Genomic DNA, 22,986 nt, shown 5'->3' on the forward strand with positions numbered 1-22,986 from the left:
TTGAGGGACACAACTAAGTGTCCCTCAATGTTTTACCCCCACAAAGAAGCATGCTTAACCCTACGGAGAAGCACGGCTAACCCTACAGAGGTGTAATCAAAGCAAAAAGAAACAAAGTGCCAACTGGATGTGCTGCTTTACGAAAAGCTGTAGCTGGCAGTACTTTGTGGCTTACGGCCACACTACCTTGAGAACGCCCGATCTCGTCTGATCTCGGAAGCTAAGCAGGGTCGGGCCTGGTTAGTACTTGGATGGGAGACCGCCTGGGAATACCAGGTGCTGTAAGCTTTTACAGAAGAATTTTTACGGGCGTCATCCTGCACCAGATAAACAAGGAGAAGTATGGCAGAGACTGTACAGTTTGTCTTTCAGACCCCGAGACTTTAGAGCACCTGTTCCTCCACTGTCCCGGCTGCACCCTCTTCTGGAACAAGATCCATCAAATCATCAACAACATCTCTACATCGGACGACAACAACTGGGACTCAATCAGACTTTTTGGAATCACATCTTCTCTCGGACATTTAACAAAGACACAATTTAACCTCTGTAACATCATTCTTTCCCTGGCCAGGCACACCATCTACATTTCCAGAAATCTTCAACTCTATGATAACAAGAAAGTGGACCGTTGGAAGCTTTTTTCAGGACTATTGCAAAATCATCTTAAAACAGTAAATAGCATCAGCAAGGGACTTTGTGAAAATATGTTTGGGCCTCTTATAAAATGTGTTTATTTTCAAGGATGGTCTTTTTGAACTTTTGTTATTTAGTATATTACAATTAATGATTGTTTTCTTTTATCTTATTTGCGTATGTTTTGTTTGAAAATGAGATTTGTGCATATGTTTTTTTTTACTTTGTTTTGTCGTGAACGATTATATTTTAATTCAAATTTTATTTTGAATTAATTTAATTCTATTGATTTCTTTTTTTTTTCACATTATTGATTGAAATCTGTTTTATTTTTTAGTAATTTAAAATTTTTGTTCTTCATTTTTGTTCACTGTAAATAATTGTAAAAACATTTTTTTTTACTTTTGAATTTTTTCATAAATAAAAGAAAAAAAGAACGCCCGATCTCGTCTGATCTCGGAAGCTAAGCAGGGTCGGGCCTGGTTAGTACTTGGATGGGAGACCGCCTGGGAATACCAGGTGCTGTAAGCCTTTTGGTGCTGCTGCCTTTAAAATATTTCACATTGAGGGACACAACAAAGTGTCCCTCAACGTTTTGCCCCCACAAAGAAGCACGCTTAACCCTACGAAGAAGCACGACTAACCCTACGGAGAAGCACGGGAGACCGCCTGGGAATACCAGGTGCTGTAAGCCTTTTGGTGCTGCTGCCTTTAAAATATTTCACATTGAGGGACACAACAAAGTGTCCCTCAACGTTTTGCCCCCACAAAGAAGCACGCTTAACCCGACGAAGAAGCACGACTAACCCTACGGAGAAGCACGGGAGACCGCCTGGGAATACCAGGTGCTGTAAGCCTTTTGGTGCTGCTGCCTTTAAAATATTTCACATTGAGGGACACAACTAAGTGTCCCTCAATGTTTTACCCCCACAAAGAAGCATGCTTAACCCTACGGAGAAGCACGGCTAACCCTACAGAGGTGTAATCAAAGCAAAAAGAAACAAAGTGCCAACTGGATGTGCTGCTTTACGAAAAGCTGTAGCTGGCAGTACTTTGTGGCTTACGGCCACACTACCTTGAGAACGCCCGATCTCGTCTGATCTCGGAAGCTAAGCAGGGTCGGGCCTGGTTAGTACTTGGATGGGAGACCGCCTGGGAATACCAGGTGCTGTAAGCCTTTTGGTACTGCTATCTTTAAAATATTTCACATTGAGGGACACAACAAAGTGTCCCTCAACGTTTTGCCCCCACAAAGAAGCACGCTTAACCCTACGAAGAAGCACGACTAACCCTACGGAGAAGCACGGGAGAACGCCTGGGAATACCAGGTGCTGTAAGCCTTTTGGTGCTGCTGCCTTTAAAATATTTCACATTGAGGGACACAACTAAGTGTCCCTCAATGTTTTGCCCCCACAAAGAAGCATGCTTAACCCTATGGAGAAGCACGGCTAACTCTACGGAGAAGTACGGCTAACCCTACAGAGGTGTAATCAAAGCAAAAAGAAACAAAGTGGCAACTGGCTTTGCTGCTTTACGAAAAGCTGTTCCTGTTAGCACATTGTGGCTTACGGCCACACTACCTTGAGAACGCCCGATCTCGTCTGATCTCGGAAGCTAAGCAGGGTCGGGCCTGGTTAGTACTTGGATGGGAGACCGCCTGGGAATACCAGGTGCTGTAAGCCTTTTGGTGCTGCTGCCTTTAAAATATTTCACATTGAGGGACACAACAAAGTGTCCCTCAACGTTTTGCCCCCACAAAGAAGCACGCTTAACCCGACGAAGAAGCACGACTAACCCTACGGAGAAGCACGGGAGACCGCCTGGGAATACCAGGTGCTGTAAGCCTTTTGGTGCTGCTGCCTTTAAAATATTTCACATTGAGGGACACAACTAAGTGTCCCTCAATGTTTTACCCCCACAAAGAAGCATGCTTAACCCTACGGAGAAGCACGGCTAACCCTACAGAGGTGTAATCAAAGCAAAAAGAAACAAAGTGCCAACTGGATGTGCTGCTTTACGAAAAGCTGTAGCTGGCAGTACTTTGTGGCTTACGGCCACACTACCTTGAGAACGCCCGATCTCGTCTGATCTCGGAAGCTAAGCAGGGTCGGGCCTGGTTAGTACTTGGATGGGAGACCGCCTGGGAATACCAGGTGCTGTAAGCCTTTTGGTGCTGCTGCCTTTAAAATATTTCACATTGAGGGACACAACAAAGTGTCCCTCAACGTTTTGCCCCCACAAAGAAGCACGCTTAACCCTACGAAGAAGCACGACTAACCCTACGGAGAAGCACGGGAGACCGCCTGGGAATACCAGGTGCTGTAAGCCTTTTGGTGCTGCTGCCTTTAAAATATTTCACATTGAGGGACACAACAAAGTGTCCCTCAACGTTTTGCCCCCACAAAGAAGCACGCTTAACCCGACGAAGAAGCACGACTAACCCTACGGAGAAGCACGGGAGACCGCCTGGGAATACCAGGTGCTGTAAGCCTTTTGGTGCTGCTGCCTTTAAAATATTTCACATTGAGGGACACAACTAAGTGTCCCTCAATGTTTTACCCCCACAAAGAAGCATGCTTAACCCTACGGAGAAGCACGGCTAACCCTACAGAGGTGTAATCAAAGCAAAAAGAAACAAAGTGCCAACTGGATGTGCTGCTTTACGAAAAGCTGTAGCTGGCAGTACTTTGTGGCTTACAGCCACACTACCTTGAGAACGCCCGATCTCGTCTGATCTTGGAAGCTAAGCAGGGTCGGGCCTGGTTAGTACTTGGATGGGAGACCGCCTGGGAATACCAGGTGCTGTAAGCCTTTTGGTACTGCTATCTTTAAAATATTTCACATTGAGGGACACAACTAAGTGTCCCTCAATGTTTTGCCCCCACAAAGAAGCACGCTTAACCCTACGGAGAAGCACGGCTAACTCTACGGAGAAGCACGGGAGACCGCCTGGGAATACCAGGTGCTGTAAGCCTTTTGGTACTGCTATCTTTAAAATATTTCACATTGAGGGACACAACAAAGTGTCCCTCAACGTTTTGCCCCCACAAAGAAGCACGCTTAACCCTACGAAGAAGCACGACTAACCCTACGGAGAAGCACGGGAGAACGCCTGGGAATACCAGGTGCTGTAAGCCTTTTGGTGCTGCTGCCTTTAAAATATTTCACATTGAGGGACACAACTAAGTGTCCCTCAATGTTTTGCCCCCACAAAGAAGCATGCTTAACCCTATGGAGAAGCACGGCTAACTCTACGGAGAAGTACGGCTAACCCTACAGAGGTGTAATCAAAGCAAAAAGAAACAAAGTGGCAACTGGCTTTGCTGCTTTACGAAAAGCTGTTCCTGTTAGCACATTGTGGCTTACGGCCACACTACCTTGAGAACGCCCGATCTCGTCTGATCTCGGAAGCTAAGCAGGGTCGGGCCTGGTTAGTACTTGGATGGGAGACCGCCTGGGAATACCAGGTGCTGTAAGCCTTTTGGTGCTGCTGCCTTTAAAATATTTCACATTGAGGGACACAACAAAGTGTCCCTCAACGTTTTGCCCCCACAAAGAAGCACGCTTAACCCGACGAAGAAGCACGACTAACCCTACGGAGAAGCACGGGAGACCGCCTGGGAATACCAGGTGCTGTAAGCCTTTTGGTGCTGCTGCCTTTAAAATATTTCACATTGAGGGACACAACTAAGTGTCCCTCAATGTTTTACCCCCACAAAGAAGCATGCTTAACCCTACGGAGAAGCACGGCTAACCCTACAGAGGTGTAATCAAAGCAAAAAGAAACAAAGTGCCAACTGGATGTGCTGCTTTACGAAAAGCTGTAGCTGGCAGTACTTTGTGGCTTACGGCCACACTACCTTGAGAACGCCCGATCTCGTCTGATCTCGGAAGCTAAGCAGGGTCGGGCCTGGTTAGTACTTGGATGGGAGACCGCCTGGGAATACCAGGTGCTGTAAGCCTTTTGGTGCTGCTGCCTTTAAAATATTTCACATTGAGGGACACAACAAAGTGTCCCTCAACGTTTTGCCCCCACAAAGAAGCACGCTTAACCCTACGAAGAAGCACGACTAACCCTACGGAGAAGCACGGGAGACCGCCTGGGAATACCAGGTGCTGTAAGCCTTTTGGTGCTGCTGCCTTTAAAATATTTCACATTGAGGGACACAACAAAGTGTCCCTCAACGTTTTGCCCCCACAAAGAAGCACGCTTAACCCGACGAAGAAGCACGACTAACCCTACGGAGAAGCACGGGAGACCGCCTGGGAATACCAGGTGCTGTAAGCCTTTTGGTGCTGCTGCCTTTAAAATATTTCACATTGAGGGACACAACTAAGTGTCCCTCAATGTTTTACCCCCACAAAGAAGCATGCTTAACCCTACGGAGAAGCACGGCTAACCCTACAGAGGTGTAATCAAAGCAAAAAGAAACAAAGTGCCAACTGGATGTGCTGCTTTACGAAAAGCTGTAGCTGGCAGTACTTTGTGGCTTACAGCCACACTACCTTGAGAACGCCCGATCTCGTCTGATCTTGGAAGCTAAGCAGGGTCGGGCCTGGTTAGTACTTGGATGGGAGACCGCCTGGGAATACCAGGTGCTGTAAGCCTTTTGGTACTGCTATCTTTAAAATATTTCACATTGAGGGACACAACTAAGTGTCCCTCAATGTTTTGCCCCCACAAAGAAGCACGCTTAACCCTACGGAGAAGCACGGCTAACTCTACGGAGAAGCACGGGAGACCGCCTGGGAATACCAGGTGCTGTAAGCCTTTTGGTGCTGCTGCCTTTAAAATATTTCACATTGAGGGACACAACAAAGTGTCCCTCAACGTTTTGCCCCCACAAAGAAGCACGCTTAACCCTACGAAGAAGCACGACTAACCCTACGGAGAAGCACGGGAGAACGCCTGGGAATACCAGGTGCTGTAAGCCTTTTGGTGCTGCTGCCTTTAAAATATTTCACATTGAGGGACACAACAAAGTGTCCCTCAACGTTTTGCCCCCACAAAGAAGCACGCTTAACCCGACGAAGAAGCACGACTAACCCTACGGAGAAGCACGGCTAACCCTACAGAGGTGTAATCAAAGCAAAAAGAAACAAAGTGCCAACTGGATGTGCTGCTTTACGAAAAGCTGTAGCTGGCAGTACTTTGTGGCTTACGGCCACACTACCTTGAGAACGCCCGATCTCGTCTGATCTCGGAAGCTAAGCAGGGTCGGGCCTGGTTAGTACTTGGATGGGAGACCGCCTGGGAATACCAGGTGCTGTAAGCCTTTTGGTGCTGCTGCCTTTAAAATATTTCACATTGAGGGACACAACAAAGTGTCCCTCAACGTTTTGCGACCACAAAGAAGCACGCTTAACCCTACGAAGAAGCACGACTAACCCTACGGAGAAGCACGGGAGACCGCCTGGGAATACCAGGTGCTGTAAGCCTTTTGGTGCTGCTGCCTTTAAAATATTTCACATTGAGGGACACAACAAAGTGTCCCTCAACGTTTTGCCCCCACAAAGAAGCACGCTTAACCCGACGAAGAAGCACGACTAACCCTACGGAGAAGCACGGGAGACCGCCTGGGAATACCAGGTGCTGTAAGCCTTTTGGTGCTGCTGCCTTTAAAATATTTCACATTGAGGGACACAACTAAGTGTCCCTCAATGTTTTGCCCCCACAAAGAAGCACGCTTAACCCTACGAAGAAGCAAGACTAACCCTACGGAGAAGCACGGGAGACCGCCTGGGAATACCAGGTGCTGTAAGCCTTTTGGTGCTGCTGCCTTTAAAATATTTCACATTGAGGGACACAACTAAGTGTCCCTCAATGTTTTACCCCCACAAAGAAGCATGCTTAACCCTATGGAGAAGCACGGCTAACTCTACGGAGAAGTACGGCTAACCCTACAGAGGTGTAATCAAAGCAAAAAGAAACAAAGTGGCAACTGGCTTTGCTGCTTTACGAAAAGCTGTTCCTGTTAGCACATTGTGGCTTACGGCCACACTACCTTGAGAACGCCCGATCTCGTCTGATCTCGGAAGCTAAGCAGGGTCGGGCCTGGTTAGTACTTGGATGGGAGACCGCCTGGGAATACCAGGTGCTGTAAGCCTTTTGGTGCTGCTGCCTTTAAAATATTTCACATTGAGGGACACAACAAAGTGTCCCTCAACGTTTTGCCCCCACAAAGAAGCACGCTTAACCCGACGAAGAAGCACGACTAACCCTACGGAGAAGCACGGGAGACCGCCTGGGAATACCAGGTGCTGTAAGCCTTTTGGTGCTGCTGCCTTTAAAATATTTCACATTGAGGGACACAACTAAGTGTCCCTCAATGTTTTACCCCCACAAAGAAGCATGCTTAACCCTACGGAGAAGCACGGCTAACCCTACAGAGGTGTAATCAAAGCAAAAAGAAACAAAGTGCCAACTGGATGTGCTGCTTTACGAAAAGCTGTAGCTGGCAGTACTTTGTGGCTTACGGCCACACTACCTTGAGAACGCCCGATCTCGTCTGATCTCGGAAGCTAAGCAGGGTCGGGCCTGGTTAGTACTTGGATGGGAGACCGCCTGGGAATACCAGGTGCTGTAAGCTTTTACAGAAGAATTTTTACGGGCGTCATCCTGCACCAGATAAACAAGGAGAAGTATGGCAGAGACTGTACAGTTTGTCTTTCAGACCCCGAGACTTTAGAGCACCTGTTCCTCCACTGTCCCGGCTGCACCCTCTTCTGGAACAAGATCCATCAAATCATCAACAACATCTCTACATCGGACGACAACAACTGGGACTCAATCAGACTTTTTGGAATCACATCTTCTCTCGGACATTTAACAAAGACACAATTTAACCTCTGTAACATCATTCTTTCCCTGGCCAGGCACACCATCTACATTTCCAGAAATCTTCAACTCTATGATAACAAGAAAGTGGACCGTTGGAAGCTTTTTTCAGGACTATTGCAAAATCATCTTAAAACAGTAAATAGCATCAGCAAGGGACTTTGTGAAAATATGTTTGGGCCTCTTATAAAATGTGTTTATTTTCAAGGATGGTCTTTTTGAACTTTTGTTATTTAGTATATTACAATTAATGATTGTTTTCTTTTATCTTATTTGCGTATGTTTTGTTTGAAAATGAGATTTGTGCATATGTTTTTTTTTACTTTGTTTTGTCGTGAACGATTATATTTTAATTCAAATTTTATTTTGAATTAATTTAATTCTATTGATTTCTTTTTTTTTTCACATTATTGATTGAAATCTGTTTTATTTTTTAGTAATTTAAAATTTTTGTTCTTCATTTTTGTTCACTGTAAATAATTGTAAAAACATTTTTTTTTACTTTTGAATTTTTTCATAAATAAAAGAAAAAAAGAACGCCCGATCTCGTCTGATCTCGGAAGCTAAGCAGGGTCGGGCCTGGTTAGTACTTGGATGGGAGACCGCCTGGGAATACCAGGTGCTGTAAGCCTTTTGGTGCTGCTGCCTTTAAAATATTTCACATTGAGGGACACAACAAAGTGTCCCTCAACGTTTTGCCCCCACAAAGAAGCACGCTTAACCCTACGAAGAAGCACGACTAACCCTACGGAGAAGCACGGGAGACCGCCTGGGAATACCAGGTGCTGTAAGCCTTTTGGTGCTGCTGCCTTTAAAATATTTCACATTGAGGGACACAACAAAGTGTCCCTCAACGTTTTGCCCCCACAAAGAAGCACGCTTAACCCGACGAAGAAGCACGACTAACCCTACGGAGAAGCACGGGAGACCGCCTGGGAATACCAGGTGCTGTAAGCCTTTTGGTGCTGCTGCCTTTAAAATATTTCACATTGAGGGACACAACTAAGTGTCCCTCAATGTTTTACCCCCACAAAGAAGCATGCTTAACCCTACGGAGAAGCACGGCTAACCCTACAGAGGTGTAATCAAAGCAAAAAGAAACAAAGTGCCAACTGGATGTGCTGCTTTACGAAAAGCTGTAGCTGGCAGTACTTTGTGGCTTACGGCCACACTACCTTGAGAACGCCCGATCTCGTCTGATCTCGGAAGCTAAGCAGGGTCGGGCCTGGTTAGTACTTGGATGGGAGACCGCCTGGGAATACCAGGTGCTGTAAGCCTTTTGGTACTGCTATCTTTAAAATATTTCACATTGAGGGACACAACAAAGTGTCCCTCAACGTTTTGCCCCCACAAAGAAGCACGCTTAACCCTACGAAGAAGCACGACTAACCCTACGGAGAAGCACGGGAGAACGCCTGGGAATACCAGGTGCTGTAAGCCTTTTGGTGCTGCTGCCTTTAAAATATTTCACATTGAGGGACACAACTAAGTGTCCCTCAATGTTTTGCCCCCACAAAGAAGCATGCTTAACCCTATGGAGAAGCACGGCTAACTCTACGGAGAAGTACGGCTAACCCTACAGAGGTGTAATCAAAGCAAAAAGAAACAAAGTGGCAACTGGCTTTGCTGCTTTACGAAAAGCTGTTCCTGTTAGCACATTGTGGCTTACGGCCACACTACCTTGAGAACGCCCGATCTCGTCTGATCTCGGAAGCTAAGCAGGGTCGGGCCTGGTTAGTACTTGGATGGGAGACCGCCTGGGAATACCAGGTGCTGTAAGCCTTTTGGTGCTGCTGCCTTTAAAATATTTCACATTGAGGGACACAACAAAGTGTCCCTCAACGTTTTGCCCCCACAAAGAAGCACGCTTAACCCGACGAAGAAGCACGACTAACCCTACGGAGAAGCACGGGAGACCGCCTGGGAATACCAGGTGCTGTAAGCCTTTTGGTGCTGCTGCCTTTAAAATATTTCACATTGAGGGACACAACTAAGTGTCCCTCAATGTTTTACCCCCACAAAGAAGCATGCTTAACCCTACGGAGAAGCACGGCTAACCCTACAGAGGTGTAATCAAAGCAAAAAGAAACAAAGTGCCAACTGGATGTGCTGCTTTACGAAAAGCTGTAGCTGGCAGTACTTTGTGGCTTACGGCCACACTACCTTGAGAACGCCCGATCTCGTCTGATCTCGGAAGCTAAGCAGGGTCGGGCCTGGTTAGTACTTGGATGGGAGACCGCCTGGGAATACCAGGTGCTGTAAGCCTTTTGGTGCTGCTGCCTTTAAAATATTTCACATTGAGGGACACAACAAAGTGTCCCTCAACGTTTTGCCCCCACAAAGAAGCACGCTTAACCCTACGAAGAAGCACGACTAACCCTACGGAGAAGCACGGGAGACCGCCTGGGAATACCAGGTGCTGTAAGCCTTTTGGTGCTGCTGCCTTTAAAATATTTCACATTGAGGGACACAACAAAGTGTCCCTCAACGTTTTGCCCCCACAAAGAAGCACGCTTAACCCGACGAAGAAGCACGACTAACCCTACGGAGAAGCACGGGAGACCGCCTGGGAATACCAGGTGCTGTAAGCCTTTTGGTGCTGCTGCCTTTAAAATATTTCACATTGAGGGACACAACTAAGTGTCCCTCAATGTTTTACCCCCACAAAGAAGCATGCTTAACCCTACGGAGAAGCACGGCTAACCCTACAGAGGTGTAATCAAAGCAAAAAGAAACAAAGTGCCAACTGGATGTGCTGCTTTACGAAAAGCTGTAGCTGGCAGTACTTTGTGGCTTACAGCCACACTACCTTGAGAACGCCCGATCTCGTCTGATCTTGGAAGCTAAGCAGGGTCGGGCCTGGTTAGTACTTGGATGGGAGACCGCCTGGGAATACCAGGTGCTGTAAGCCTTTTGGTACTGCTATCTTTAAAATATTTCACATTGAGGGACACAACTAAGTGTCCCTCAATGTTTTGCCCCCACAAAGAAGCACGCTTAACCCTACGGAGAAGCACGGCTAACTCTACGGAGAAGCACGGGAGACCGCCTGGGAATACCAGGTGCTGTAAGCCTTTTGGTGCTGCTGCCTTTAAAATATTTCACATTGAGGGACACAACAAAGTGTCCCTCAACGTTTTGCCCCCACAAAGAAGCACGCTTAACCCTACGAAGAAGCACGACTAACCCTACGGAGAAGCACGGGAGAACGCCTGGGAATACCAGGTGCTGTAAGCCTTTTGGTGCTGCTGCCTTTAAAATATTTCACATTGAGGGACACAACAAAGTGTCCCTCAACGTTTTGCCCCCACAAAGAAGCACGCTTAACCCGACGAAGAAGCACGACTAACCCTACGGAGAAGCACGGCTAACCCTACAGAGGTGTAATCAAAGCAAAAAGAAACAAAGTGCCAACTGGATGTGCTGCTTTACGAAAAGCTGTAGCTGGCAGTACTTTGTGGCTTACGGCCACACTACCTTGAGAACGCCCGATCTCGTCTGATCTCGGAAGCTAAGCAGGGTCGGGCCTGGTTAGTACTTGGATGGGAGACCGCCTGGGAATACCAGGTGCTGTAAGCCTTTTGGTGCTGCTGCCTTTAAAATATTTCACATTGAGGGACACAACAAAGTGTCCCTCAACGTTTTGCGACCACAAAGAAGCACGCTTAACCCTACGAAGAAGCACGACTAACCCTACGGAGAAGCACGGGAGACCGCCTGGGAATACCAGGTGCTGTAAGCCTTTTGGTGCTGCTGCCTTTAAAATATTTCACATTGAGGGACACAACAAAGTGTCCCTCAACGTTTTGCCCCCACAAAGAAGCACGCTTAACCCGACGAAGAAGCACGACTAACCCTACGGAGAAGCACGGGAGACCGCCTGGGAATACCAGGTGCTGTAAGCCTTTTGGTGCTGCTGCCTTTAAAATATTTCACATTGAGGGACACAACTAAGTGTCCCTCAATGTTTTGCCCCCACAAAGAAGCACGCTTAACCCTACGAAGAAGCAAGACTAACCCTACGGAGAAGCACGGGAGACCGCCTGGGAATACCAGGTGCTGTAAGCCTTTTGGTGCTGCTGCCTTTAAAATATTTCACATTGAGGGACACAACTAAGTGTCCCTCAATGTTTTACCCCCACAAAGAAGCATGCTTAACCCTATGGAGAAGCACGGCTAACTCTACGGAGAAGTACGGCTAACCCTACAGAGGTGTAATCAAAGCAAAAAGAAACAAAGTGGCAACTGGCTTTGCTGCTTTACGAAAAGCTGTTCCTGTTAGCACATTGTGGCTTACGGCCACACTACCTTGAGAACGCCCGATCTCGTCTGATCTCGGAAGCTAAGCAGGGTCGGGCCTGGTTAGTACTTGGATGGGAGACCGCCTGGGAATACCAGGTGCTGTAAGCCTTTTGGTGCTGCTGCCTTTAAAATATTTCACATTGAGGGACACAACAAAGTGTCCCTCAACGTTTTGCCCCCACAAAGAAGCACGCTTAACCCGACGAAGAAGCACGACTAACCCTACGGAGAAGCACGGGAGACCGCCTGGGAATACCAGGTGCTGTAAGCCTTTTGGTGCTGCTGCCTTTAAAATATTTCACATTGAGGGACACAACTAAGTGTCCCTCAATGTTTTACCCCCACAAAGAAGCATGCTTAACCCTACGGAGAAGCACGGCTAACCCTACAGAGGTGTAATCAAAGCAAAAAGAAACAAAGTGCCAACTGGATGTGCTGCTTTACGAAAAGCTGTAGCTGGCAGTACTTTGTGGCTTACGGCCACACTACCTTGAGAACGCCCGATCTCGTCTGATCTCGGAAGCTAAGCAGGGTCGGGCCTGGTTAGTACTTGGATGGGAGACCGCCTGGGAATACCAGGTGCTGTAAGCTTTTACAGAAGAATTTTTACGGGCGTCATCCTGCACCAGATAAACAAGGAGAAGTATGGCAGAGACTGTACAGTTTGTCTTTCAGACCCCGAGACTTTAGAGCACCTGTTCCTCCACTGTCCCGGCTGCACCCTCTTCTGGAACAAGATCCATCAAATCATCAACAACATCTCTACATCGGACGACAACAACTGGGACTCAATCAGACTTTTTGGAATCACATCTTCTCTCGGACATTTAACAAAGACACAATTTAACCTCTGTAACATCATTCTTTCCCTGGCCAGGCACACCATCTACATTTCCAGAAATCTTCAACTCTATGATAACAAGAAAGTGGACCGTTGGAAGCTTTTTTCAGGACTATTGCAAAATCATCTTAAAACAGTAAATAGCATCAGCAAGGGACTTTGTGAAAATATGTTTGGGCCTCTTATAAAATGTGTTTATTTTCAAGGATGGTCTTTTTGAACTTTTGTTATTTAGTATATTACAATTAATGATTGTTTTCTTTTATCTTATTTGCGTATGTTTTGTTTGAAAATGAGATTTGTGCATATGTTTTTTTTTACTTTGTTTTGTCGTGAACGATTATATTTTAATTCAAATTTTATTTTGAATTAATTTAATTCTATTGATTTCTTTTTTTTTTCACATTATTGATTGAAATCTGTTTTATTTTTTAGTAATTTAAAATTTTTGTTCTTCATTTTTGTTCACTGTAAATAATTGTAAAAAAATTTTTTTTTACTTTTGAATTTTTTCATAAATAAAAGAAAAAAAGAACGCCCGATCTCGTCTGATCTCGGAAGCTAAGCAGGGTCGGGCCTGGTTAGTACTTGGATGGGAGACCGCCTCGGAATACCAGGTGCTGTAAGCCTTTTGGTGCTGCTGCCTTTAATATATTTCACATTGAGGGACACAACAAAGTGTCCCTCAACGTTTTGCCCCCACAAAGAAGCACGCTTAACCCTACGAAGAAGCACGACTAACCCTACGGAGAAGCACGGGAGACCGCCTGGGAATACCAGGTGCTGTAAGCCTTTTGGTGCTGCTGCCTTTAAAATATTTCACATTGAGGGACACAACAAAGTGTCCCTCAACGTTTTGCCCCCACAAAGAAGCACGCTTAACCCGACGAAGAAGCACGACTAACCCTACGGAGAAGCACGGGAGACCGCCTGGGAATACCAGGTGCTGTAAGCCTTTTGGTGCTGCTGCCTTTAAAATATTTCACATTGAGGGACACAACTAAGTGTCCCTCAATGTTTTACCCCCACAAAGAAGCATGCTTAACCCTACGGAGAAGCACGGCTAACCCTACAGAGGTGTAATCAAAGCAAAAAGAAACAAAGTGCCAACTGGATGTGCTGCTTTACGAAAAGCTGTAGCTGGCAGTACTTTGTGGCTTACGGCCACACTACCTTGAGAACGCCCGATCTCGTCTGATCTCGGAAGCTAAGCAGGGTCGGGCCTGGTTAGTACTTGGATGGGAGACCGCCTGGGAATACCAGGTGCTGTAAGCCTTTTGGTACTGCTATCTTTAAAATATTTCACATTGAGGGACACAACAAAGTGTCCCTCAACGTTTTGCCCCCACAAAGAAGCACGCTTAACCCTACGAAGAAGCACGACTAACCCTACGGAGAAGCACGGGAGAACGCCTGGGAATACCAGGTGCTGTAAGCCTTTTGGTGCTGCTGCCTTTAAAATATTTCACATTGAGGGACACAACTAAGTGTCCCTCAATGTTTTGCCCCCACAAAGAAGCATGCTTAACCCTATGGAGAAGCACGGCTAACTCTACGGAGAAGTACGGCTAACCCTACAGAGGTGTAATCAAAGCAAAAAGAAACAAAGTGGCAACTGGCTTTGCTGCTTTACGAAAAGCTGTTCCTGTTAGCACATTGTGGCTTACGGCCACACTACCTTGAGAACGCCCGATCTCGTCTGATCTCGGAAGCTAAGCAGGGTCGGGCCTGGTTAGTACTTGGATGGGAGACCGCCTGGGAATACCAGGTGCTGTAAGCCTTTTGGTGCTGCTGCCTTTAAAATATTTCACATTGAGGGACACAACAAAGTGTCCCTCAACGTTTTGCCCCCACAAAGAAGCACGCTTAACCCGACGAAGAAGCACGACTAACCCTACGGAGAAGCACGGGAGACCGCCTGGGAATACCAGGTGCTGTAAGCCTTTTGGTGCTGCTGCCTTTAAAATATTTCACATTGAGGGACACAACTAAGTGTCCCTCAATGTTTTACCCCCACAAAGAAGCATGCTTAACCCTACGGAGAAGCACGGCTAACCCTACAGAGGTGTAATCAAAGCAAAAAGAAACAAAGTGCCAACTGCATGTGCTGCTTTACGAAAAGCTGTAGCTGGCAGTACTTTGTGGCTTACGGCCACACTACCTTGAGAACGCCCGATCTCGTCTGATCTCGGAAGCTAAGCAGGGTCGGGCCTGGTTAGTACTTGGATGGGAGACCGCCTGGGAATACCAGGTGCTGTAAGCCTTTTGGTGCTGCTGCCTTTAAAATATTTCACATTGAGGGACACAACAAAGTGTCCCTCAACGTTTTGCCCCCACAAAGAAGCACGCTTAACCCTACGAAGAAGCACGACTAACCCTACGGAGAAGCACGGGAGACCGCCTGGGAATACCAGGTGCTGTAAGCCTTTTGGTGCTGCTGCCTTTAAAATATTTCACATTGAGGGACACAACAAAGTGTCCCTCAACGTTTTGCCCCCACAAAGAAGCACGCTTAACCCGACGAAGAAGCACGACTAACCCTACGGAGAAGCACGGGAGACCGCCTGGGAATACCAGGTGCTGTAAGCCTTTTGGTGCTGCTGCCTTTAAAATATTTCACATTGAGGGACACAACTAAGTGTCCCTCAATGTTTTACCCCCACAAAGAAGCATGCTTAACCCTACGGAGAAGCACGGCTAACCCTACAGAGGTGTAATCAAAGCAAAAAGAAACAAAGTGCCAACTGGATGTGCTGCTTTACGAAAAGCTGTAGCTGGCAGTACTTTGTGGCTTACAGCCACACTACCTTGAGAACGCCCGATCTCGTCTGATCTTGGAAGCTAAGCAGGGTCGGGCCTGGTTAGTACTTGGATGGGAGACCGCCTGGGAATACCAGGTGCTGTAAGCCTTTTGGTACTGCTATCTTTAAAATATTTCACATTGAGGGACACAACTAAGTGTCCCTCAATGTTTTGCCCCCACAAAGAAGCACGCTTAACCCTACGGAGAAGCACGGCTAACTCTACGGAGAAGCACGGGAGACCGCCTGGGAATACCAGGTGCTGTAAGCCTTTTGGTGCTGCTGCCTTTAAAATATTTCACATTGAGGGACACAACAAAGTGTCCCTCAACGTTTTGCGACCACAAAGAAGCACGCTTAACCCTACGAAGAAGCACGACTAACCCTACGGAGAAGCACGGGAGACCGCCTGGGAATACCAGGTGCTGTAAGCCTTTTGGTGCTGCTGCCTTTAAAATATTTCACATTGAGGGACACAACAAAGTGTCCCTCAACGTTTTGCCCCCACAAAGAAGCACGCTTAACCCGACGAAGAAGCACGACTAACCCTACGGAGAAGCACGGGAGACCGCCTGGGAATACCAGGTGCTGTAAGCCTTTTGGTGCTGCTGCCTTTAAAATATTTCACATTGAGGGACACAACTAAGTGTCCCTCAATGTTTTGCCCCCACAAAGAAGCACGCTTAACCCTACGAAGAAGCAAGACTAACCCTACGGAGAAGCACGGGAGACCGCCTGGGAATACCAGGTGCTGTAAGCCTTTTGGTGCTGCTGCCTTTAAAATATTTCACATTGAGGGACACAACTAAGTGTCCCTCAATGTTTTACCCCCACAAAGAAGCATGCTTAACCCTATGGAGAAGCACGGCTAACTCTACGGAGAAGTACGGCTAACCCTACAGAGGTGTAATCAAAGCAAAAAGAAACAAAGTGGCAACTGGCTTTGCTGCTTTACGAAAAGCTGTTCCTGTTAGCACATTGTGGCTTACGGCCACACTACCTTGAGAACGCCCGATCTCGTCTGATCTCGGAAGCTAAGCAGGGTCGGGCCTGGTTAGTACTTGGATGGGAGACCGCCTGGGAATACCAGGTGCTGTAAGCCTTTTGGTGCTGCTGCCTTTAAAATATTTCACATTGAGGGACACAACAAAGTGTCCCTCAACGTTTTGCCCCCACAAAGAAGCACGCTTAACCCGACGAAGAAGCACGACTAACCCTACGGAGAAGCACGGGAGACCGCCTGGGAATACCAGGTGCTGTAAGCCTTTTGGTGCTGCTGCCTTTAAAATATTTCACATTGAGGGACACAACTAAGTGTCCCTCAATGTTTTACCCCCACAAAGAAGCATGCTTAACCCTACGGAGAAGCACGGCTAACCCTACAGAGGTGTAATCAAAGCAAAAAGAAACAAAGTGCCAACTGGATGTGCTGCTTTACGAAAAGCTGTAGCTGGCAGTACTTTGTGGCTTACGGCCACACTACCTTGAGAACGCCCGATCTCGTCTGATCTCGGAAGCTAAGCAGGGTCGGGCCTGGTTAGTACTTGGATGGGAGACCGCCTGGGAATACCAGGTGCTGTAAGCTTTTACAGAAGAATTTTTACGGGCGTCATCCTGCACCAGATAAACAAGGAGAAGTATGGCAGAGACTGTACAGTTTGTCTTTCAGACCCCGAGACTTTAGAGCACCTGTTCCTCCACTGTCCCGGCTGCACCCTCTTCTGGAACAAGATCCATCAAATCATCAACAACATCTCTACATCGGACGACAACAACTGGGACTCAATCAGACTTTTTGGAATCACATCTTCTCTCGGACATTTAACAAAGACACAATTTAACCTCTGTAACATCATTCTTTCCCTGGCCAGGCACACCATCTACATTTCCAGAAATCTTCAACTCTATGATAACAAGAAAGTGGACCGTTGGAAGCTTTTTTCAGGACTATTGCAAAATCATCTTAAAACAGTAAATAGCATCAGCAAGGGACTTTGTGAAAATATGTTTGGGCCTCTTATAAAATGTGTTTATTTTCAAGGATGGTCTTTTTGAACTTTTGTTATTTAGTATATTACAATTAATGATTGTTTTCTTTTATCTTATTTGCGTATGTTTTGTTTGAAAATGAGATTTGTGCATATGTTTTTTTTTACTTTGTTTTGTCGTGAACGATTATATTTTAATTCAAATTTTATTTTGAATTAATTTAATTCTATTGATTTCTTTTTTTTTTCACATTATTGATTGAAATCTGTTTTATTTTTTAGTAATTTAAAATTTTTGTTCTTCATTTTTGTTCACTGTAAATAATTGTAAAAAAATTTTTTTTTACTTTTGAATTTTTTCATAAATAAAAGAAAAAAAGAACGCCCGATCTCGTCTGATCTCGGAAGCTAAGCAGGGTCGGGCCTGGTTAGTACTTGGATGGGAGACCGCCTCGGAATACCAGGTGCTGTAAGCCTTTTGGTGCTGCTGCCTTTAAAATATTTCACATTGAGGGACACAACAAAGTGTCCCTCAACGTTTTGCCCCCACAAAGAAGCACGCTTAACCCTACGAAGAAGCACGACTAACCCTACGGAGAAGCACGGGAGACCGCCTGGGAATACCAGGTGCTGTAAGCCTTTTGGTGCTGCTGCCTTTAAAATATTTCACATTGAGGGACACAACAAAGTGTCCCTCAACGTTTTGCCCCCACAAAGAAGCACGCTTAACCCGACGAAGAAGCACGACTAACCCTACGGAGAAGCACGGGAGACCGCCTGGGAATACCAGGTGCTGTAAGCCTTTTGGTGCTGCTGCCTTTAAAATATTTCACATTGAGGGACACAACTAAGTGTCCCTCAATGTTTTACCCCCACAAAGAAGCATGCTTAACCCTACGGAGAAGCACGGCTAACCCTACAGAGGTGTAATCAAAGCAAAAAGAAACAAAGTGCCAACTGGATGTGCTGCTTTACGAAAAGCTGTAGCTGGCAGTACTTTGTGGCTTACGGCCACACTACCTTGAGAACGCCCGATCTCGTCTGATCTCGGAAGCTAAGCAGGGTCGGGCCTGGTTAGTACTTGGATGGGAGACCGCCTGGGAATACCAGGTGCTGTAAGCCTTTTGGTACTGCTATCTTTAAAATATTTCACATTGAGGGACACAACAAAGTGTCCCTCAACGTTTTGCCCCCACAAAGAAGCACGCTTAACCCTACGAAGAAGCACGACTAACCCTACGGAGAAGCACGGGAGAACGCCTGGGAATACCAGGTGCTGTAAGCCTTTTGGTGCTGCTGCCTTTAAAATATTTCACATTGAGGGACACAACTAAGTGTCCCTCAATGTTTTGCCCCCACAAAGAAGCATGCTTAACCCTATGGAGAAGCACGGCTAACTCTACGGAGAAGTACGGCTAACCCTACAGAGGTGTAATCAAAGCAAAAAGAAACAAAGTGGCAACTGGCTTTGCTGCTTTACGAAAAGCTGTTCCTGTTAGCACATTGTGGCTTACGGCCACACTACCTTGAGAACGCCCGATCTCGTCTGATCTCGGAAGCTAAGCAGGGTCGGGCCTGGTTAGTACTTGGATGGGAGACCGCCTGGGAATACCAGGTGCTGTAAGCCTTTTGGTGCTGCTGCCTTTAAAATATTTCACATTGAGGGACACAACAAAGTGTCCCTCAACGTTTTGCCCCCACAAAGAAGCACGCTTAACCCGACGAAGAAGCACGACTAACCCTACGGAGAAGCACGGGAGACCGCCTGGGAATACCAGGTGCTGTAAGCCTTTTGGTGCTGCTGCCTTTAAAATATTTCACATTGAGGGACACAACTAAGTGTCCCTCAATGTTTTACCCCCACAAAGAAGCATGCTTAACCCTACGGAGAAGCACGGCTAACCCTACAGAGGTGTAATCAAAGCAAAAAGAAACAAAGTGCCAACTGGATGTGCTGCTTTACGAAAAGCTGTAGCTGGCAGTACTTTGTGGCTTACGGCCACACTACCTTGAGAACGCCCGATCTCGTCTGATCTCGGAAGCTAAGCAGGGTCGGGCCTGGTTAGTACTTGGATGGGAGACCGCCTGGGAATACCAGGTGCTGTAAGCCTTTTGGTGCTGCTGCCTTTAAAATATTTCACATTGAGGGACACAACAAAGTGTCCCTCAACGTTTTGCCCCCACAAAGAAGCACGCTTAACCCTACGAAGAAGCACGACTAACCCTACGGAGAAGCACGGGAGACCGCCTGGGAATACCAGGTGCTGCAAGCCTTTTGGTGCTGCTGCCTTTAAAATATTTCACATTGAGGGACACAACAAAGTGTCCCTCAACGTTTTGCCCCCACAAAGAAGCACGCTTAACCCGACGAAGAAGCACGACTAACCCTACGGAGAAGCACGGGAGACCGCCTGGGAATACCAGGTGCTGTAAGCCTTTTGGTGCTGCTGCCTTTAAAATATTTCACATTGAGGGACACAACTAAGTGTCCCTCAATGTTTTACCCCCACAAAGAAGCATGCTTAACCCTACGGAGAAGCACGGCTAACCCTACAGAGGTGTAATCAAAGCAAAAAGAAACAAAGTGCCAACTGGATGTGCTGCTTTACGAAAAGCTGTAGCTGGCAGTACTTTGTGGCTTACAGCCACACTACCTTGAGAACGCCCGATCTCGTCTGATCTTGGAAGCTAAGCAGGGTCGGGCCTGGTTAGTACTTGGATGGGAGACCGCCTGGGAATACCAGGTGCTGTAAGCCTTTTGGTACTGCTATCTTTAAAATATTTCACATTGAGGGACACAACTAAGTGTCCCTCAATGTTTTGCCCCCACAAAGAAGCACGCTTAACCCTACGGAGAAGCACGGCTAACTCTACGGAGAAGCACGGGAGACCGCCTGGGAATACCAGGTGCTGTAAGCCTTTTGGTGCTGCTGCCTTTAAAATATTTCACATTGAGGGACACAACAAAGTGTCCCTCAACGTTTTGCCCCCACAAAGAAGCACGCTTAACCCTACGAAGAAGCACGACTAACCCTACGGAGAAGCACGGGAGAACGCCTGGGAATACCAGGTGCTGTAAGCCTTTTGGTGCTGCTGCCTTTAAAATATTTCACATTGAGGGACACAACAAAGTGTCCCTCAACGTTTTGCCCCCACAAAGAAGCACGCTTAACCCGACGAAGAAGCACGACTAACCCTACGGAGAAGCACGGCTAACCCTACAGAGGTGTAATCAAAGCAAAAAGAAACAAAGTGCCAACTGGATGTGCTGCTTTACGAAAAGCTGTAGCTGGCAGTACTTTGTGGCTTACGGCCACACTACCTTGAGAACGCCCGATCTCGTCTGATCTCGGAAGCTAAGCAGGGTCGGGCCTGGTTAGTACTTGGATGGGAGACCGCCTGGGAATACCAGGTGCTGTAAGCCTTTTGGTGCTGCTGCCTTTAAAATATTTCACATTGAGGGACACAACAAAGTGTCCCTCAACGTTTTGCGACCACAAAGAAGCACGCTTAACCCTACGAAGAAGCACGACTAACCCTACGGAGAAGCACGGGAGACCGCCTGGGAATACCAGGTGCTGTAAGCCTTTTGGTGCTGCTGCCTTTAAAATATTTCACATTGAGGGACACAACAAAGTGTCCCTCAACGTTTTGCCCCCACAAAGAAGCACGCTTAACCCGACGAAGAAGCACGACTAACCCTACGGAGAAGCACGGGAGACCGCCTGGGAATACCAGGTGCTGTAAGCCTTTTGGTGCTGCTGCCTTTAAAATATTTCACATTGAGGGACACAACTAAGTGTCCCTCAATGTTTTGCCCCCACAAAGAAGCACGCTTAACCCTACGAAGAAGCAAGACTAACCCTACGGAGAAGCACGGGAGACCGCCTGGGAATACCAGGTGCTGTAAGCCTTTTGGTGCTGCTGCCTTTAAAATATTTCACATTGAGGGACACAACTAAGTGTCCCTCAATGTTTTACCCCCACAAAGAAGCATGCTTAACCCTATGGAGAAGCACGGCTAACTCTACGGAGAAGTACGGCTAACCCTACAGAGGTGTAATCAAAGCAAAAAGAAACAAAGTGGCAACTGGCTTTGCTGCTTTACGAAAAGCTGTTCCTGTTAGCACATTGTGGCTTACGGCCACACTACCTTGAGAACGCCCGATCTCGTCTGATCTCGGAAGCTAAGCAGGGTCGGGCCTGGTTAGTACTTGGATGGGAGACCGCCTGGGAATACCAGGTGCTGTAAGCCTTTTGGTGCTGCTGCCTTTAAAATATTTCACATTGAGGGACACAACAAAGTGTCCCTCAACGTTTTGCCCCCACAAAGAAGCACGCTTAACCCGACGAAGAAGCACGACTAACCCTACGGAGAAGCACGGGAGACCGCCTGGGAATACCAGGTGCTGTAAGCCTTTTGGTGCTGCTGCCTTTAAAATATTTCACATTGAGGGACACAACTAAGTGTCCCTCAATGTTTTACCCCCACAAAGAAGCATGCTTAACCCTACGGAGAAGCACGGCTAACCCTACAGAGGTGTAATCAAAGCAAAAAGAAACAAAGTGCCAACTGGATGTGCTGCTTTACGAAAAGCTGTAGCTGGCAGTACTTTGTGGCTTACGGCCACACTACCTTGAGAACGCCCGATCTCGTCTGATCTCGGAAGCTAAGCAGGGTCGGGCCTGGTTAGTACTTGGATGGGAGACCGCCTGGGAATACCAGGTGCTGTAAGCTTTTACAGAAGAATTTTTACGGGCGTCATCCTGCACCAGATAAACAAGGAGAAGTATGGCAGAGACTGTACAGTTTGTCTTTCAGACCCCGAGACTTTAGAGCACCTGTTCCTCCACTGTCCCGGCTGCACCCTCTTCTGGAACAAGATCCATCAAATCATCAACAACATCTCTACATCGGACGACAACAACTGGGACTCAATCAGACTTTTTGGAATCACATCTTCTCTCGGACATTTAACAAAGACACAATTTAACCTCTGTAACATCATTCTTTCCCTGGCCAGGCACACCATCTACATTTCCAGAAATCTTCAACTCTATGATAACAAGAAAGTGGACCGTTGGAAGCTTTTTTCAGGACTATTGCAAAATCATCTTAAAACAGTAAATAGCATCAGCAAGGGACTTTGTGAAAATATGTTTGGGCCTCTTATAAAATGTGTTTATTTTCAAGGATGGTCTTTTTGAACTTTTGTTATTTAGTATATTACAATTAATGATTGTTTTCTTTTATCTTATTTGCGTATGTTTTGTTTGAAAATGAGATTTGTGCATATGTTTTTTTTTACTTTGTTTTGTCGTGAACGATTATATTTTAATTCAAATTTTATTTTGAATTAATTTAATTCTATTGATTTCTTTTTTTTTTCACATTATTGATTGAAATCTGTTTTATTTTTTAGTAATTTAAAATTTTTGTTCTTCATTTTTGTTCACTGTAAATAATTGTAAAAAAATTTTTTTTTACTTTTGAATTTTTTCATAAATAAAAGAAAAAAAGAACGCCCGATCTCGTCTGATCTCGGAAGCTAAGCAGGGTCGGGCCTGGTTAGTACTTGG

At 46.5% G+C, this 22,986-nt stretch overlaps 31 non-coding genes across 31 annotated transcripts; all 31 read left to right on the forward strand.

The window, feature by feature from the left end:
* The first annotated feature begins 169 nt into the window (after positions 1 to 169).
* On the forward strand, positions 170 to 288 carry LOC116712578 (5S ribosomal RNA). The gene has a single exon (XR_004337572.1). It is a non-coding gene; the product is annotated as a 5S ribosomal RNA (ribosomal RNA).
* Positions 289 to 1,694: 1,406 nt separating this feature from the next.
* On the forward strand, positions 1,695 to 1,813 carry LOC116712192 (5S ribosomal RNA). Its single transcript, XR_004337466.1, has one exon. It is a non-coding gene; the product is annotated as a 5S ribosomal RNA (ribosomal RNA).
* Positions 1,814 to 2,199: 386 nt separating this feature from the next.
* LOC116712210 (5S ribosomal RNA) lies at positions 2,200 to 2,318 on the forward strand. Its single transcript, XR_004337477.1, has one exon. It is a non-coding gene; the product is annotated as a 5S ribosomal RNA (ribosomal RNA).
* A 364-nt stretch (positions 2,319 to 2,682) lies between these two features.
* On the forward strand, positions 2,683 to 2,801 carry LOC116712216 (5S ribosomal RNA). The gene has a single exon (XR_004337478.1). It is a non-coding gene; the product is annotated as a 5S ribosomal RNA (ribosomal RNA).
* Positions 2,802 to 3,328: 527 nt separating this feature from the next.
* On the forward strand, positions 3,329 to 3,447 carry LOC116712880 (5S ribosomal RNA). Its single transcript, XR_004337711.1, has one exon. It is a non-coding gene; the product is annotated as a 5S ribosomal RNA (ribosomal RNA).
* Positions 3,448 to 3,996: 549 nt separating this feature from the next.
* LOC116712221 (5S ribosomal RNA) lies at positions 3,997 to 4,115 on the forward strand. Its single transcript, XR_004337479.1, has one exon. It is a non-coding gene; the product is annotated as a 5S ribosomal RNA (ribosomal RNA).
* Positions 4,116 to 4,479: 364 nt separating this feature from the next.
* LOC116712226 (5S ribosomal RNA) lies at positions 4,480 to 4,598 on the forward strand. Its single transcript, XR_004337480.1, has one exon. It is a non-coding gene; the product is annotated as a 5S ribosomal RNA (ribosomal RNA).
* Positions 4,599 to 5,125: 527 nt separating this feature from the next.
* LOC116712884 (5S ribosomal RNA) lies at positions 5,126 to 5,244 on the forward strand. Its single transcript, XR_004337718.1, has one exon. It is a non-coding gene; the product is annotated as a 5S ribosomal RNA (ribosomal RNA).
* A 549-nt stretch (positions 5,245 to 5,793) lies between these two features.
* Positions 5,794 to 5,912, forward strand: LOC116712233 (5S ribosomal RNA). The gene has a single exon (XR_004337481.1). It is a non-coding gene; the product is annotated as a 5S ribosomal RNA (ribosomal RNA).
* Positions 5,913 to 6,624: 712 nt separating this feature from the next.
* Positions 6,625 to 6,743, forward strand: LOC116712238 (5S ribosomal RNA). The gene has a single exon (XR_004337482.1). It is a non-coding gene; the product is annotated as a 5S ribosomal RNA (ribosomal RNA).
* Positions 6,744 to 7,107: 364 nt separating this feature from the next.
* Positions 7,108 to 7,226, forward strand: LOC116712590 (5S ribosomal RNA). Its single transcript, XR_004337574.1, has one exon. It is a non-coding gene; the product is annotated as a 5S ribosomal RNA (ribosomal RNA).
* Positions 7,227 to 8,632: 1,406 nt separating this feature from the next.
* Positions 8,633 to 8,751, forward strand: LOC116712244 (5S ribosomal RNA). The gene has a single exon (XR_004337483.1). It is a non-coding gene; the product is annotated as a 5S ribosomal RNA (ribosomal RNA).
* A 386-nt stretch (positions 8,752 to 9,137) lies between these two features.
* LOC116712250 (5S ribosomal RNA) lies at positions 9,138 to 9,256 on the forward strand. Its single transcript, XR_004337484.1, has one exon. It is a non-coding gene; the product is annotated as a 5S ribosomal RNA (ribosomal RNA).
* Positions 9,257 to 9,620: 364 nt separating this feature from the next.
* On the forward strand, positions 9,621 to 9,739 carry LOC116712257 (5S ribosomal RNA). The gene has a single exon (XR_004337485.1). It is a non-coding gene; the product is annotated as a 5S ribosomal RNA (ribosomal RNA).
* A 527-nt stretch (positions 9,740 to 10,266) lies between these two features.
* LOC116712887 (5S ribosomal RNA) lies at positions 10,267 to 10,385 on the forward strand. The gene has a single exon (XR_004337719.1). It is a non-coding gene; the product is annotated as a 5S ribosomal RNA (ribosomal RNA).
* Positions 10,386 to 10,934: 549 nt separating this feature from the next.
* Positions 10,935 to 11,053, forward strand: LOC116712264 (5S ribosomal RNA). The gene has a single exon (XR_004337486.1). It is a non-coding gene; the product is annotated as a 5S ribosomal RNA (ribosomal RNA).
* A 712-nt stretch (positions 11,054 to 11,765) lies between these two features.
* LOC116712278 (5S ribosomal RNA) lies at positions 11,766 to 11,884 on the forward strand. The gene has a single exon (XR_004337488.1). It is a non-coding gene; the product is annotated as a 5S ribosomal RNA (ribosomal RNA).
* Positions 11,885 to 12,248: 364 nt separating this feature from the next.
* LOC116712592 (5S ribosomal RNA) lies at positions 12,249 to 12,367 on the forward strand. Its single transcript, XR_004337575.1, has one exon. It is a non-coding gene; the product is annotated as a 5S ribosomal RNA (ribosomal RNA).
* Positions 12,368 to 13,773: 1,406 nt separating this feature from the next.
* Positions 13,774 to 13,892, forward strand: LOC116712285 (5S ribosomal RNA). Its single transcript, XR_004337489.1, has one exon. It is a non-coding gene; the product is annotated as a 5S ribosomal RNA (ribosomal RNA).
* Positions 13,893 to 14,278: 386 nt separating this feature from the next.
* LOC116712291 (5S ribosomal RNA) lies at positions 14,279 to 14,397 on the forward strand. Its single transcript, XR_004337490.1, has one exon. It is a non-coding gene; the product is annotated as a 5S ribosomal RNA (ribosomal RNA).
* Positions 14,398 to 14,761: 364 nt separating this feature from the next.
* Positions 14,762 to 14,880, forward strand: LOC116712297 (5S ribosomal RNA). The gene has a single exon (XR_004337491.1). It is a non-coding gene; the product is annotated as a 5S ribosomal RNA (ribosomal RNA).
* Positions 14,881 to 15,407: 527 nt separating this feature from the next.
* On the forward strand, positions 15,408 to 15,526 carry LOC116712892 (5S ribosomal RNA). The gene has a single exon (XR_004337722.1). It is a non-coding gene; the product is annotated as a 5S ribosomal RNA (ribosomal RNA).
* Positions 15,527 to 16,401: 875 nt separating this feature from the next.
* On the forward strand, positions 16,402 to 16,520 carry LOC116712302 (5S ribosomal RNA). The gene has a single exon (XR_004337498.1). It is a non-coding gene; the product is annotated as a 5S ribosomal RNA (ribosomal RNA).
* Positions 16,521 to 16,884: 364 nt separating this feature from the next.
* LOC116712596 (5S ribosomal RNA) lies at positions 16,885 to 17,003 on the forward strand. The gene has a single exon (XR_004337581.1). It is a non-coding gene; the product is annotated as a 5S ribosomal RNA (ribosomal RNA).
* Positions 17,004 to 18,409: 1,406 nt separating this feature from the next.
* Positions 18,410 to 18,528, forward strand: LOC116712311 (5S ribosomal RNA). Its single transcript, XR_004337500.1, has one exon. It is a non-coding gene; the product is annotated as a 5S ribosomal RNA (ribosomal RNA).
* Positions 18,529 to 18,914: 386 nt separating this feature from the next.
* LOC116712317 (5S ribosomal RNA) lies at positions 18,915 to 19,033 on the forward strand. The gene has a single exon (XR_004337502.1). It is a non-coding gene; the product is annotated as a 5S ribosomal RNA (ribosomal RNA).
* A 364-nt stretch (positions 19,034 to 19,397) lies between these two features.
* On the forward strand, positions 19,398 to 19,516 carry LOC116712325 (5S ribosomal RNA). The gene has a single exon (XR_004337507.1). It is a non-coding gene; the product is annotated as a 5S ribosomal RNA (ribosomal RNA).
* A 527-nt stretch (positions 19,517 to 20,043) lies between these two features.
* LOC116712894 (5S ribosomal RNA) lies at positions 20,044 to 20,162 on the forward strand. The gene has a single exon (XR_004337723.1). It is a non-coding gene; the product is annotated as a 5S ribosomal RNA (ribosomal RNA).
* A 549-nt stretch (positions 20,163 to 20,711) lies between these two features.
* Positions 20,712 to 20,830, forward strand: LOC116712333 (5S ribosomal RNA). The gene has a single exon (XR_004337510.1). It is a non-coding gene; the product is annotated as a 5S ribosomal RNA (ribosomal RNA).
* Positions 20,831 to 21,542: 712 nt separating this feature from the next.
* Positions 21,543 to 21,661, forward strand: LOC116712339 (5S ribosomal RNA). Its single transcript, XR_004337511.1, has one exon. It is a non-coding gene; the product is annotated as a 5S ribosomal RNA (ribosomal RNA).
* Positions 21,662 to 22,025: 364 nt separating this feature from the next.
* LOC116712603 (5S ribosomal RNA) lies at positions 22,026 to 22,144 on the forward strand. Its single transcript, XR_004337589.1, has one exon. It is a non-coding gene; the product is annotated as a 5S ribosomal RNA (ribosomal RNA).
* The last annotated feature ends 842 nt before the right edge of the window (positions 22,145 to 22,986 follow it).

The sequence above is a fragment of the Xiphophorus hellerii genome, chromosome 2, assembly GCF_003331165.1.
Source record: "Xiphophorus hellerii strain 12219 chromosome 2, Xiphophorus_hellerii-4.1, whole genome shotgun sequence".
NCBI lineage: Eukaryota > Metazoa > Chordata > Actinopteri > Cyprinodontiformes > Poeciliidae > Xiphophorus > Xiphophorus hellerii.